At 45.9% G+C, this 12,214-nt stretch overlaps 1 long non-coding RNA gene across 2 annotated transcripts; it reads right to left on the bottom strand.

Annotated features, from left to right (window-relative positions):
- Positions 1-25: 25 nt before the first annotated feature.
- Positions 26-4,638, bottom strand: LOC109386648 (uncharacterized). Of its 2 annotated transcripts, none has more exons than XR_002124820.1 (4): positions 3,503-4,638; positions 2,119-2,306; positions 1,810-1,897; positions 26-871 (listed from the first exon to the last, which is right to left on the bottom strand). It is a non-coding gene; the product is annotated as an uncharacterized LOC109386648 (long non-coding RNA). The 2 variants fall into 2 exon arrangements; XR_002124821.1 differs by lacking the exon at positions 3,503-4,638 and adding an exon at positions 3,074-3,430.
- Positions 4,639-12,214: the final 7,576 nt, after the last annotated feature.

The raw sequence follows: 12,214 nt of genomic DNA, 5'->3' as shown, positions 1-12,214 counted from the left end.
AAAAATCTTAAAAAAAAAAATGCAAGTTAAAATCATCTGGTGTAATGTCTGGGTCCGAGCATTTATTTCTCCATAAACCGTAGCCATTCTTATGTTTCTGTACATATAATTATCCACCTGCCTATCTACCTAATCTATTTGTCTTATTATTATATACAGTGCATGGTATAGACAGTGCTTGGTAGGCTTCGTTCAACAGTGTATTCTCACCACATAGAAGAGCTGCTGGCAGAAAAGGCCCTCAGTAAATACTTGCAAAACAAATGCTGATAATAAAGAATGTAAGGTAGACTTGGGAATGGAGCAGTGATTAGCTCAGGGCCAGGCGTTGACCTAACGGGGTCCGTCAGAGTAACTCTTGAGGTCCTTGTGGAGACACAGGAGGTAGACTTTAGCACATGGTCTGGGCAGGCGCCAGTGACCTTCCTGAAAGCATGAAGGAGGCCACGGTGAAGGTGAAGCTGATGGGATAAGTGACAATGTGAACAGATAGGTAAAAGCGGGGTCCTCGGTGACTCCGTAGAGCCACTGGGTCAGTGTTCTCTAGCAGCCCTGCCTACCTCTGCCTTTCCAGCTCCCACTGTTGTTTATATCAGCAGGAGTTGAGTGTTCTGTCTTTTCCAGCCAGATGCATTCTAGGTGATATCCATGTTGGCGTGTAATTTTCTCACCTTTAAAATGGGCAGAATGATAATTATTATGTCTTCGATATCATACTTACTGTGTGAGGTGAGATGTCCCAACTATGCCAACTATTAATGAGACGTGCAGCTCCAGCGACCTTGAAGAATTATCAGGGACGGCTGGCTCTGTCCCTTCTCTGAATCTCTGTGTGCCCTGCACGGTGGGGGTTGACCAGCAGGTCCTCTTTCTGTGCTCGGAGTGAATGGGACAGAAAGCGGACGGGTTGTAGGAGAGGAGCAAAGGCATATCGTAGTGCCCTGCCGTGAATGACGACCTCAGGTTTGCAACTATAATCCTAAATCAATTCACAAAAAAGTCTCATCGAGGTGTCTTAATCTGAAGTACACAGGCGATTATCAAAAAAAAAAAAAAGTCTATGAATGTCCTTAAATTTTACATACAACTTTGCATGTGCACAGGTGTAGTTTTTGGGAGAAGCTGGGCTTTATTTTTTAGGTATTTAAAAAGGATCTCCCTTAGCCTCAAATACTTGAGATGCATTCAGCTATTAATAGTGCAGAAATTCAGGAAAACCTTTTACTTATTAACTGTGTGGTTTCAACCAATTATTCAACCTCTCTGTTTCCTTTTTCATAATAATAGCTACTTAGATCTTTCTTTTGGGGGGAGGGAGTGAGACTTAAAATAAAATAAAATAAACAAATGTGTAGCACATAGTAGGCAATCTGATATTACAGCTAATTATTTTTACTACTATTATTACTGAGATGCTGGAGGTGCCCAGGAGACAGAGAGGCTTTCTGACTGAGTTTTTTGGCGACAATGTTTAGAGAAAAAACAGTGTCTGGCCGGAGGCCTCTGTCTCCATGTGTTCTGACAGTGTTGTTCTTGGCGGTTCCTGGCTGGTGTCTGTCTTTACCTTGAACTGCCCTAAGATTAGAATTTCTTGTAAACAGTGACTTAATTATTCATCTGCATCCTTTCACAATGCTGGCCAGCGTCCGCCGTGAACAGGGAGTCGCCCCCTCCTGCTGCTGCTCAGGAGAGGACCGGAATTTACTCGGGTGACATGAGTGCTCATATTAAAGGTCATTACCTCCAGCCCCCGAAGGCTGGGTGCAGAAAAGCTCAAGGATTCCAGGTCACACCACTTGGCACACCCACCTGTTTCCATTGGCCTTGTGCAGGGACACATGTGGACTCAGAGATATGACATTTTTGGGCAAGGTCCAGTGGTCAGAGGGAAGTACATCTGCAAAAAACGCAGAGGAGGTCGCCAGGAAAAGACTTAGCCAGCAAATCAACAAACTAGCTGCAAATAAAAGGGAACTGCAGTGTGACTTATCATGGATCAAGGTAGATTCTTCCACTAATTAACTTTGGTGGCGAAGCTCTGAGGTTAGGCAAGCCTTCTGCAACCAGAGAATCCCCATTCACCCTCCCGCAAATGTCACCTCCTTCCCAAAGCCTCACCTGAGTCCCCTGACAGAGGTAGGTGTTCCTCCCTCTATAGACTGACATGAGAATGTGCCCCTGTCACAGCCACCTTCCACAGTAGCCTGTTCAGATGTCTGTCTTCCATCAGGCAGGGGGTTCCCTGTGCCCAGGCCCTTGCCTTGCAGAGCTCCTTGTCTTCAAAGCTTAGCATCAGCCTGATGGTGCTGAGAGAGACAGAGGCAGAGAAGAAGGAAGGGAGTGAGGGGAGGAATCTCTCTTGGCTCTGGAGAAAGAAGTGAGCGCTAGTTCCGTCTCCACAACTTCCTGCAAAACCTCCATCAAACCCTTGGACTTCCCTGAGGCTTAGCCTCCACATCTCTAAGAGAGAAGCATTGTTTCAGGGATCAAATAAGATCAATACCTAAAACCGAAAACAGATGGGATTGAGGTAATTATGAAACAGCTTCTAATTAAGAAATAAAAATGTTTCCCCCTCCCACCACCACCTCCAGATCCTATTGTTTCCTAGGCTTTAACCCCAAAGTGTTGATTGTGGCAGAATATGTCTCCAGAGAGAAGTTCCCACTGATTTGTGTTCAGCATCTGTCAGCTTACTTCCTGGTGCTCTTGGCAGGTCCCCCTGAATGTCCTGTCATTGGGCTGCCCCCTTACCGCTTCTGCTCAGCCCTCGCTGTCTCTCTCATATGACTGTTGTGGGTTCTCACCAGAGCGCCATGATGTCCATCTCTCTTCCTGGCCATGATCCCCTGAGCTTCCCCAGTGGTCTTCCAGGGACCCCAATGTCATCCTCATGCTTAAAAGCACCCATGAGTTCCCCAATGTCACCAAGATAAAAGCCAAGCTCCTTGGCACAGTCCATCCTGTAGTGAACCTGGCCCCTGTAAAGTGTGACTCTTTAATATTCTCTCCTGTCATCCCCACACCAATCCTGGGCTCCCTGAAATCACCACTCTGCTTTCTGTCCCCCTACCTTGCTTGGTATGGGCTGTGGCTTTTGTTGGGACACCTTCTCTGCCCCACATTGTTCATCCATTCACTGGGAAGACTCCACTCTCTTTTAAGACTCACTTCAAAGCTTTCTTCCTCTTGGAAATTTGATCTTGGAGGACTCTCTGCTCTGAGACTGAGATCCTGTAACACCTTACGCATCTCACTGTCTTAGTTCTGATTTCTCTGTTTGGTAATTGCTGGTATGTCCATTGTGCCCTGTAGCCCGTGCAGTCCTCAGGGATAAGGCCTGGCTTTATTCTTGATTAAATTCCCAGGAATGTGTTGAGCGGATCTATAAATGAATGAACTTGAATGCATCCATCCTTTCTAAAGACCCTGGGAGAATTGTTGACGAACATGAATCAGAGCTGGCAACCCCTTTATTTCACTTGCTTGGGTCCCCACTTACAGGTTAGTGTAGTCTTGCTCTTCCAGCCTGAAGTAGAAGGTCTTTTATCCACACTTCCTTTCGCATTCTATGAGCCTCCTGCCCCTTCAACACTAGACTTCAAGCTTTTTGAGGGCAGAGGTCTTACTCATTCATGCACCTCCACCCCAGTGTCCAGCATGGCGCTAGAGCCAGACCATCATTCTCCATCAGACCAGGCATCTTCCTTTCCTTGAGGTGTCTTCCGGGAGCAACGGAGCAGGCCGATGGGAGCCTGGAGGGTGAAATGTGAACTTGGCCTGACCGATAGTGCTGCCTGTGCTTCTTCCTTCATCACAGGCCATAAAGTGACTCTGTAAACACTCAGACACCTTGGGCTTCCTTTGCTCAGAGCAGGTGACCCAGTCAGCACGACTCTCAATTTTCCTGCCTTTCTATTCTCTTTCTTTCTTTTAAAATGCAGTCACTGCCATAAATTAAACTTTCATGGCTCCATTTCCTTCTTTCCCATTGCGGAACCCTGACATATTTCCTCAAGGAAATACTTTCAAAATCATAATTGAAACACAGTAATTCATAATAAAAATGGGAGGAAGAGAGTAATAGATTTAGCTCTCATGTCTGGTGGCAGACACGTTAATTACATTTTCTATTTCCTCTCCTGACCATGGAGCATATCTCGGCCAGGCCAGGCCAACCTGCTCCCCTCTCTCCCTGGCTGAACAGATCCTCTCTCACACTCACGGCAGCCTGCAGGCAACGGTGGGGACACAAAGCTGACCATGTCATTCTTGGGGTTTGAAATTCATAAGAATTCTCCCCCACGCAAGTCCGATTCCCTTGGTGGGGATCATCAGGTCCAACACTCCCCTCTCCTACCTTACACGCCGGCCACACAGAGCAGGGTCGCTGTGGTACCCTAAATGCCCTCGGGCTCCTCCTGCCCCGAGCTGCCCACAGGCTGCTGTCTTTACCAGCCACACCTTTCCCCTTGAGTGCCTCAGGAAGGCCACCTCCCATCTACACTCTCCTCCCTGTGCACCTGCTCTGCTGACGAGACCTGTTTCCTGCCTCATTCAGGCGTGACTGGCCTCCCCTGACTGCCCTCCGTCGAGGAAGGCAGAAACCATGGCTTCTCCTCTGTGCTCCTGTCGCTGCCGAGCTCCAGACTGCCGTTACGTTTATGGCACCGCGTAATGGTGGCCTTGTCACTTCCTGTCCCCTATATCCTGCCCCAGCCCCTCCTGATAATGCATTTTATTCCAATAACATCAATACTGCACACAAGGGTGTCTCAGTCGTTTGTCACAAATAAGGAAGCAGAGGCTGGCAGAGGAAGTAATTTGCCTAAAGTCACCCAGTTAGAACCAGATTCTCTAGCTCCTAAGCCAACACCTTTTCCTTTTTAAGACACTAGTTTATTCTTGAGGTACCTAGGCCTTTCATGGAGAGAAACTGAGACAAAGAAGAAAAACAGAAAAACATCTAAAGAAAAGATAAACCACTCAAAGAGTGATTGTATCAGTTCACTCTATTATCTATTGAAATCACACTTAAGGAGTATCTCTCTCAGCAGCAGGGCCAGGAGGCAGCCCCATCCCCAAACTTTCTCGCTGGCAAACTCATCCTTCAAGGTGGACTTGAAAGTGAACTTCCTTGATGCCTTCCCTGCCACTGCCCCGGATTGAGGCAAAGTCAATGGCTGCCTCCTGTTGGCTCCTAAAACAGGCTGTACACACATTGTATTATAGCTCTTAATGTTAATTTACCTGTGTGCTGTCAACGAGAGAGAGAGAGAGAGAGAGAGAGAGAGAGAGAGAGAGAGAGAGAGAGAGAGAGAGAGAGAGACCCTTTCACATTCTAATGAAAGCAGAGTTATTCTGGGCTTAGAATCTGAGATGTAGGCTATCTCTATAGTTACACAGGGCAAAGTTGGTCAAAGCACAACACAAGCCTGTGTTAATTCTGCAACATCAGGGAAGCTCTACGATCGGTTATTCTGGACCAAAACAATGATAAACGTTGGGCAAGTGAGGGACTGTTTCTGCCCAATGGGGCGGGCCTGGTGAGGGCAAGTGTTGGTCTACAAACAGCCTTTGAAAATACTCGTAAGTTTCCATGTCTAGGCATGTAGCTTATTAGACTTCCAAAGTCCTTTCACATTCCTTCTCTTCTTTAAGTTTAACTCTTAACCGACCCTCCAGCAGAACTGAAAGATAGGGCAGAAGTTGTGTCCTGCATTAACGTGACAAATGTTTGCTGAGTCCCAACAGACACTGACTGCCTTAACTGATGGGACAGAAGTAAATGAGGCTGTGGTGATCCTTGCCCTCACGGAACAAGGGGAAGAGGGGAAGAGGCTTTGAAGAAGGAATTACAGCTGTTGTGTAGAAGACAGTCAGAAGCTCTAACAGTGAGGTTCATGGATGGAATAATAAAAAATTACATTTAGGGCCGGCCGAGTGGCACGATGGTTAAGAACTCGCTTGGGATGCCAGAGGGCCCCGGTTCGGATCCCACATATGAGGGCCAGTGACACTGCCCTCCACAGCTAAGATGCTGAACAACAGCTCAACCTGGAGCTGGGCTGCCATGAGTCGCCGGCGACGGCGTAGGCTGCAGTCCCTGTGGCAGTGGGTTGCCATGGGCTACCGTGTGTAGCCAGCAGCCAGCGTGAGCGGCCAGCAGCCAGCGTGAGCGGCCAGCAGCCGCAGTGAGCGGCTGTCCAGAAGCCGGCGACTGATCTGCCTCGCCAGAGAAGAGCGCAATGATGGTGCCAACTTGGGCCAGTGAAGCAACATCCTCCACAACTAGATTGAAGAACAAAAAAAACCAAAACAGCAATTTGTCTACCTGTGTGTTCCCCTTCCCCGATTCCCCAAGTCTGTTCCCCTCCCCCCAATTCCCCCAGCACTGTTCCCATCCCCCCAATTCCCCAATAAAAAAATCTTAAAAAAAAATTATATTTAAGCTGAACCTCAAAGCATATGTAGAGGCTCTTAGGGTTTCAGGATCCTGCGTTCACCCCCAGGGTCTGACATGTGGCTTGAACACACAGCGTAATGGCCAGCTGGGAAAGTAAAGCTTCATTAGTAACCAGACAAGCATGTGGTAACACAACAAAACCTTGGTGAAGCCCGGATGAGAAACTGTGGTTTAGGCTTGAGGTTCAGTTTGGACTTTGGTCTCTGAATCTAGCACTTTAGATGTGTGTCCTCAGGTACGCCTGAGGCCTGGAAAGAAAGAAAGGGAAAGAGAGAGAGCTCTGATGCAAATGAGTGACTTTGCAGTTAGGAAGACGAGCACGGGTGACATAAGAGGTGTCAGAATGCCAAGTGGGAACCACTTTAACGAAGACACACTGCCCACTGGTGAAACGTGGCCTAATGAATCCCATCAGATCAATAAAACCTCTCCCTTTGGGGAGGTGGGAGCTGGTAGCGTATCATAAATCATAACTAACCTCCAATGGGAAGAAAAGTTATGTTCTAGAATTCACATTATTAATGATTGGGAAAGCTTTCACCCTTCAACTCCTGCCCCCCTGACACCTCTGCAATGTGAGGGAATGGGAGAGCATCGATGGACGGCCTGCAAATGCAGTCGTGGCTCATATGTGATGGACCTTGTGAGTTGGGTCAAGGAGTTTGGATATAAACCAGTGGGAGTTACCAAACAGCATAGGTATAGGACTGGATTTATATTTTTAAGACATCAGTCTAATTATGGTAAAAATTACTTGTAAGAGCAGCCAGAGGCCAAATTACGATTCTGTTATAAAAATTTATGAAAGGGATGACAGTGGCTTGGTCTGAGATAGTGGCAGTAGAACAAGGAAAGGGGGTATAGGTCTGAGAGGTCCTCAAGAAGTGGCTGGCTGGGGGTGGGATGAGTCAGAGAGAGGGTCCTGTGACACTCCTGTGTTTCTGGCTTGAACAACTGAGTGGATTGTGCTGGAACAATGCCTGAGGAGCTGTTTTGGGTAGCAGAAAACCATGAGGTCAGTAGATTTCGGAGCTGTCCCCGGGTGCACAGTAAATTTATCCAGGGATAAGTGGTTTCCCAGGAAGCAGGACTTTTAGAGCTAAAACCAGGAACATTTCAGGCAAACCAAGAAGCACTGGGCACCCTACTCATAAGCAAATGTACTGAACAACAGGACACAACAGCAGCCAGGAGAAAGGGGCTCTCCGGCTATTTGCAAAAATGAGTCAGCAAACAAACATGGCAAACAAAAATAGTCAGTGGAGTAGTAGCCTCAGTGGAGTGTGAGTTTTGAGAGTCCTGGCAGCACACTGTCCACTTGCCCACTTAGATCCTCGATTTCTGTGGTCATTCATTTGTTCACATGAGTGAGTCATTACTTCACTCAAAACAAATCAAGTCAGGGTCTCCATTGCCTAAAGAACAGTGTTCAGATTTCTCATTTAAACACTTAACATATCTCCACCACTATAATCTGGCCCTTCCTTCATTTTCCTTTCTGAATCCCAATCCTCTAGGCACACAGAATCCCTTTCCACCCCCAGAGGCCCCATTTCCTGTGCATAGTTCCCCTGGGAATAGAGAGGCCCTCTCTGCCCCTGAGAGCCAGGTGTTCACAGCCCGGCTCAGTGGTGCTTGTTCCTGAGGGCCACTCCCACCCCCCACACCCCCATGTGCTCATCATTCAACAAATGTTATGAGGTTCTCTTGTTTCAGGCTCTGTACAAGCTCTGTAGATAAAAACATAACTATGGGACAGGTGTTGCCCTTGACAGAGAAGAACTTTCTGGGCTTAACCTCTCTTCTATTTTTTTTAATTGTGGTAAAATACACATAATTTGCCACCTTAACCCTTTTTTTTATGGTTTTGGTTTGTTTTACTCTTAAAATCATAGAGATATTTTTCCATTTGGAGGCTGATTCTCAAAAGTCCATGATTCAGTTTTCTCCATCTTGAGGCTTTCGTTCATATTTAATGTAATAACAGGCTTTAAGGAGGGCCTAAGCTGTGCTCCCGTTCCAGTCTTCCAGAACTTTTTAAAAGCATATATATTTTTTTCTAACAAGTAGTGATTTTTTTTTTGACGTCTAGATAAAGCAAACTGATGGTTGCCAGAGGAGAGAGAAACAAGAGGGAAGATGGGTGGAAAAGGTGAAGGGGAATAAAAGGTACAAACCTCCAGTTATAAAAAAAAAAAAATAAGTCACAGGGATGTAATGTAGAGCATAGGTAAAATAGCCAATATTATCGTAATAACTTTTTATGGTGACAGGTGGTTATTAAACATACCATGACAATCACATCATAAGGACAATAAATGCCGAATCATGGTGCTGTACACCTAAGATCAACCTCCCTTCGCGGTGCTCCCAGAGCATCTATCTGCTGCCTGCCCTGCATCTTAGCTGCTTTCTTGATCATCTCTAGAGGAAGGAAGCTATTTAAAAAAAAAACCATGGAACTCAGGAGCCCAGGAATCTGGTTCCCCCAGGTCTGACCTGCCCTCTCCGAGGCACTTCATGTTTTTGAACCTCCAAGTTCTCATTCATGGGTAACCTCATAAAGTTGCAATGGGATCTAATAAAATAATTGACATAAAAGTACCTTCTTCACTGTGAAAAAAAATTTTTTTTCTTTCTCACTTAAGCTCAAGGTCAGAGAACATGAGTCAGCTTTACATCCACACAACGAGCTGGCAGTAGCTGATTCTGGGGTAGACTTGGCCACCCCACTGATGGTAAATGAAACCTGAGGGGTGGGATTGGGAAGGAGAGGGGTGCGCGACGCTAAAATGGGCTTCAGTTAAGCTAAGTGATGAAGTTTGCTGCTTCCTTTGTATGCAGAAAACTTGGGAATTTTCCTTGGACTTCTAAAACAAGGTGAAAGAGAAGGAAGGGGAGAAGTCTGATGTAATTGACATCTCATGCAGATAGGGAACTCATCTACAGAAACATCATCCGGGGGGTCATGTTTTTTCCTTTTAAGGGGGATCTGAGAATTCTAGAAATGCATAGTCCCATACCTCCAGGGGCACTTCAGAGACACTAACTCCCTTCCAGGGTTCAGCTGAGGAAACTGAGGCCCTGGGAAGGCACTCAGTCCCAGCCAGAGAGAATTAAAAGGTGGATCAGACTGGAAGTTGGGGCTCCCAGCTCCTAACCAGAGTCCGTCCCTTTCCTCTGCCACTTCCGCCTGTCCCAGTCACGCCTCCTTCCCCACAGTGGCAGCCATTTTAACTGCCTTGTTAAAATGATTTGCCCTATCAATGATTCATTCATTGGCAGCTCCCTTATTTTTTTTTTGTCTGGAGCTACTTTAAATGTGATAAACAAGGCTATTATTATTTTTTTAATATAATGTCCAAATAAAAAATGTCTCCAGGACTGTCAAAACCAATTGGAGTACTTTTTTTTGTTTCAGTAGGAAGAAAAGGTACTTCATGTCAGGGATAATATGCTAAATTAGTGAAAATGGGTAATTTTAACAATTGTCTAAAGCTGAGTGGGATCCCAATATTTATTGATGCAGCTTTCTTCTCTGGTAGTATATTTGTATTACTGATGTACCTTTGCAAGTAATCAGGCACTTCTAACTCATTAAAAGAAAATTTTAAAATAGAAGGAAAATTTCAGAAGATGAAAAGATGGCCTCCGTTTGAGTACCGGGCAGAAAGGAACATTAACTGTGTGAAACCCCGGCTCCTTTGTTTGCTGGTTGGGTTGCTGGTGCAGGTTTGAGGTCTCCGCTGTTACGCAGGAAAGGGTGGGAACACCCCTCCACCCTTCCCCTTCCTGCCCCTCCATGGGTTGAACAAGCAACAGAAGGTCAGGAGACTCATATCGAAAGGCAGGGGAGCCTAGGGCCTTGCAAATGAAGGCGAACTACAAGGCTCTTACTTCTTGAAGCCTAGGTACAACCTACTGCACGAACACCCAGTAAAACAAATGAGAAGAAAGCTTAGAGGCATGTGAATTTGGCAGACATGCACACCTCCGTCGTTAAAATATATACCCTAAGTGGAGGAACTGTAGAGCATGTGAATTATATCTCAAAAAAGCTGTCATAAAAAAATACAGCCACCCCCTGCCACACACACATCTGCAACTGCCACCCCATATGCAGAAATTCAGCCTCCCTGAATTGTACAGCTCCTTACAATTTACACAGAGCTTTCATAAACCTTATTCACTGGTTCCTCACAAGTTGAACCGGTGACTAGGGATAAGGAAAGAGTCCTTGTCCCCGGAAGAGGGTTGGTTTTCTGAAGCTACACAGTGGATAAGTGACAGGGACAGAACTTGGGGTTTTAATTCCAATATGCATTACACAACTGAAAAAATTCTGAGGTCTTTATATCAAGTCTACACAGCCCTTAGTTCCTCTATGTGTCAAATTAGGGGTTTTCTGAGGACCCACACAAGTCTAACATGTATTATATCCTAATTTCTTAGAGGATCAAAATTCAGAATGGTGGGTTAGAACATGACCACCCGTCACTCAAGGCCTCTCCCAGAGAGAAGTGGTAATGGAGCCTTGAAAATGGGTGGGCTCAGGATGTTGGTGGACGGCACTGCTGATAAGCAGGCTAGTAAATACAAACCTATAAACTTGAAAATTCAAGAGATGTGTTAGCTGACGTGAGTGGACATAAGAATATTGTGGGAGGGGACAAATGGGACACAAAATTGAAATCTAAAAATTTGGAAATGAAAAGAATTCGAGCATTGGCAAATGGTGGAAAGCTCTAAAATGAAAGAGGCAGAGGCAGAGATAGAGAAAGTAACCAGCCAGCTCGAAGCCACACAGTGAGAATGCAGCCCCAGGGCCCAGCACGAGAAGCCAGGTGTCCTGATCCTGGCCCAGCTGTCATTCCACCACTCTTGACTTTATATCGGAAATGCGAGCATGGCCCTGAAATCTTTTCTGATTCAGCCTTTCTGCCTCTGCACCTAAGTACCACCCATGTCTCCCCTCAGTGGCTCCATCCCACGTGAAACATCTGGTTTGAGGTTCACCAATGATGGCTCCAAAACCACGAGGCTAAGTCAGTGGGACCCAGAGTTGTCAAAGGAATCAGGCAACAATCCATGGAAAAGGAAATAAATGACTTGGGTTTAAAATATTTTAATTGTGTTCTCTAGATGGGGGTTTCATATGGTGATGGAACAAAAATAGGTAGTGTGGCCGCCATTGTCTCTTTTTTATTAAACAGTCGCCCTCCAAGTTCTCAGAGCTTTCAGTAGGAGCCTACTATGAGAACTTGAGGGCTGACCCAGAGAACTGCTGCTCTTTCTGTTGTTAGTGATGTGTTTTATCCATTCTTGTGAATTAATTATTTTATGAAAGTGAAAGGGAAGTGCCATAGAAATCTCTGCCTTCAGCCCTCGGATCTGGGAAACTTAAAAAAACTCTAGCAGGAATCTCCACCCGGACATCCCGTTGGCACTATCTCCTCATCGCAGGTGACCTGAATTGACCTCTCTCATGCCAGCTCTACCCTTGGAGTTCCTGTCTCACGGACGGGAATCCCCACCTACTCAGCTATGCAATTCAGAAAGACAGGAGTCAGAATCAACACAGTGGTGAAGGAGTAGATTTTGTAGCTTAGGGTCTTGGGTTGGAATGCTGGTTCTAACAGGTAGTAAACTGGAAGGTTACTTCAACTGCCTAAACATCCATTTTCTCATCTTTAAAATTAGAGCAATAATACCTATTCATCACTTTGTTTAAAAAATATGTAAGAAAAC

This window comes from Hipposideros armiger, unplaced genomic scaffold, assembly GCF_001890085.2.
Source record: "Hipposideros armiger isolate ML-2016 unplaced genomic scaffold, ASM189008v1 scaffold_137, whole genome shotgun sequence".
Lineage (NCBI taxonomy): Eukaryota > Metazoa > Chordata > Mammalia > Chiroptera > Hipposideridae > Hipposideros > Hipposideros armiger.
This window is presented reverse-complemented; position numbering and strand designations above follow the sequence as displayed.